Source organism: Microtus ochrogaster, linkage group LG5, assembly GCF_000317375.1.
Source record: "Microtus ochrogaster isolate Prairie Vole_2 linkage group LG5, MicOch1.0, whole genome shotgun sequence".
Taxonomy (NCBI): domain Eukaryota; kingdom Metazoa; phylum Chordata; class Mammalia; order Rodentia; family Cricetidae; genus Microtus; species Microtus ochrogaster.
This window is the reverse complement of record NC_022031.1, coordinates 40,842,193-40,845,763: the sequence shown is the minus strand read 5'-3', so window position 1 is coordinate 40,845,763 and position 3,571 is coordinate 40,842,193.

The window sequence follows — 3,571 nt, the reverse complement described above, 5'->3', positions numbered from 1 at the left end:
AGTTTGTTTGTAGGTATGTGTTTGTAGGTATGTGATATAGTTTGTTTGTAGGTATGTGTTTGTCGGTATGTGATATAGTTTGTGTTTGTAGGTATGTGACATAGTTTGTTTGTAGGTTTGTGATGTGAGGACAGGTGCCCTTCGAGGCCAGAAGAGGGCACTGGGTCCCCTGGACCTGGAGTTACATCCATTTGCTAAGAATTCAACAAAGGTCTTCTGCAAAGAGCAGTGTGGGCTTTTGATCATAAAGCCGTCTCTTCAGCCACACTTTCTTAAAGTAATTTATTTCCTTTTAATTGTGTTGGCTCGCACACACATGTGTATGTGCGCTATGTGCATATGTGGTACCCAGTGGAGGGCAGAAGAGTGTACTGGATCCCCTGGGAATGGAGTCCCCATGTGAGTGCTGGAAATGGAATGTGGGTGCCCTACAAGAGCCACAAAACACTCTTGACATTTGAGCCATCTCTCCAGCCCTTTGACTATTGCTTTAATAAACTTCTTGAGGACGAGTAGCCAAACTTGACCTCTTTGGGTATAGACTGACTCCATTCTGACAGCAAGCTCACTCCAAGTTGATTGGCACACCCTTCCCCATCAGACTCCAGCCCAGCAGGGAGCTGACTCTGCTCACCCCAGACAGGGTGGTGGGTAAGGTCCCCAACCCATCCTATCAGGATCCATGAGAGCTCGCTGTTAGCTTGGATCCCTCTTGACTAACCTGCAAACACACTTTGGCTCAGTTTGTCCACCTAGGGTCACCTTGTCCCGTGCTGGCAACACTAGATAATGTGTTTAGGGTAAATTTGAATCTTAAAGCTCAGATCCAACAGGTAATCAAAATGAATTTGACTGTTTGGGAGTCTGAGTGAAAAACTGTCAGACGAGGGAACTGAGGCGTAAGATTCCTTAAATGACAACCTTAAGCATCCTTCAAGCTATATTTGAAAGGTGTTTTTCTGCCAAAGAACGAGTGCTTTAACTAAGAAACCCACTTCCTGGCTCCCTCAAATTGAATACTAACCGTTTAAGGGATGAGAAAACAGGGTTGGGGTATTGTTAATAATTGAACCCTGAAACAAAATAATTGCCTATTATCCCTCTTAAAGTTCTTAGATGCATCTAATTAAAGGATGTTCTAAGAGCGTAAGGTAAAGTGTTCTAAGAATCCGTTATCATCTGCAACCACTGCTCAGCGTGGAGAAGGATGCTGACAACCCGCTGGAACCAAATTTGAATAATGAATTGGATATTGATGCTGGTCCTGAATCACAACTAGTATTTACAATGTCAAAGTTATTTGGGCTCTTTAAAATAAAAACAAACAAACAAAAATCCCCTCATCGCTTCCATTTAGTGAGTAATGAACAGAAACATAAAGTTATAACAATGTCACTTATGTTTTATGTATGGATTCCCAAATACAAATACACTTAAATGTCACTGATGAGCTGGCTGGAAACTGCTGACCTAAGTCCAACCTAGACATGGAACAATCTGGAAACACACGCAGGATTGTTCGGGGCCAGGTTGAAAGGACAGTGGAGCTGGCCTTGAAGTGGCATCTCCCAACCGCTGGGTCTCGGCCAGCAGGTTGGGGAGACGGTGTTTGCTATGTTTGTCCTCCGCCTTGTACTTCCCTCTTTCTCTCCCCCATCCTTCTTGTCACAGTCTAACCCGGGACCAGGTTCCCACCCTCAAATTCCTGGGCAGCTCAGAAGCTGGTCTGAGCCTCTCTCTGGAGCCACAGAATCACACAGAGGAGACTGGATGATGAAGGGACATGGGAGCCAGTATGGACAGCCCCCGCCCCAGCATCACTTAGAACAAAGCAGTTTGGTCTTGTGTCCAGATACTACATGGGTCAGGGTACAAAACCTACCTCTCCTCTCTCTCTCTCTCTTATCAGCAGTGGGACCTGCATAGCAGCCATGCTGGGGCAGGGGACTGAAAGGTTGGAGCCACTCATGTGAGGCACATGGAGTGAAGTCTGTGTGTGTGTGTGTGTGTGTGTGTGTGTGTAAGGATTTGAATGCCAGCACCCCTACCTGTCATTGGGGCCAGCATCTCGACTTAGCAAGTTAAAGCATTTGCTGTATCAACCTGATAAGCTGAGATTGATCAGCAGAATCCTTGTTTTTTTTTAAAAAAGAAAAGTCGTGGCATGCATTCATAATCCCGGAAGGTCTATGGGTCCATGGTCCAGTGCCGGGGGACATGGAGACAGCAGAGTCATCCAAAACTCTGAGACCTGCTAACCTGGAGTCCTCAGCCCAAGGGCAGCAAAAACCAAGAGAAACGCTGCATTGGCAAGGTAGAAGGAAAGTACTGGCTGTCAGAAGTTAAGCCTTTGAGGGAGCTGGAGAGATGGTCAACCATTAAGAGCACTGGCTGCTCTCCCAGAGGGCCCAGGTTCTATTCCAGCACCCAGACGGCAGCTCACAGCTGTCTGTAACTCCAGTTCCAATCAAATGCCTTTTTCTGGTCTCAGCAGGTACCACAAGAATGTGGTACGTGGATATGCACGCAGGAAAAACACACATAGACATAAAATAAAATAATAACAAATTCTTAAAAAGCTGTCTTTTGATTTGCATACATGCACTGTGGTGTGTACGCACACACATACACGCGCACGCACACTCACACATATGCACACACACACACATGCACACACACTTGTTTTTGTCCTGGTGTGTGAGCTACTCTCTGTGCTGTCCAATCCCTTCTTCTACTCCTCTCCATAGGTCTCTGTGCAGCCACAAGGGTCATCTACCACCCCAAACTATACCCACGGCTGCAAGCCTCTGAACATGGCGCCAAGTGACTGCTGTCCCCAGGAGATGCCAAACATTCTCTCTAGCTCCATCTGATGATCCTCTTCTTCCCAGAAGCCACTGTGATCCCTCCAGAGCAGCAGCTCCAGTTTCTACGGGAGTAAGAGCAGCTGTGCATGTGACTTGTCTGCAGAAGTGTTGGCATGCCTCATTCGCTGTGTTCACTAGGGGAGGATTGAAGAACTGGTGGGGATTCTTACTTTTCTTGCTGTCTGATCCCTGCGTTGCTTTGTAAGCACATTGTATACCTAGAGTCCCACACGTGGGCACACCTGGAAGACCAGCTGCAACGAATTGCAGTCTCAGTGCAAAGTGAGTCTCATCCCACAGTCTCACCCCAAATTACATGAGAGAAACTATAATCAAGTGTAAGGGTTCACATCCCGATGAGTGCAAAAGCAATACACGCATGGCCAAGAAATAAAGAGTGGAGGAAGACAGGCTGCCCACAACACGTAAGGAGAGCAAAGGACGTGCTTCCAAAGTAAGGCCCTCCCTGAAGAAAGAGACCCTAGGGATTTCAATGACGAAACCTCTACATATTCACAGAGGAACGCACTATAGACTAGGGCGCATTCCTGGGCGCGGCCAGTTAAGGAATACATTTCTAGGCATATTCCGCTTAAAACTGAAGAAGGAAAGAAGGCAAACCCATTTGGGGCATGTTTAGACATACTCCACTTGCATCAGAAGGACGGTGGACAGAACACCTCTGGGCATGCTCAGGCTTTTCA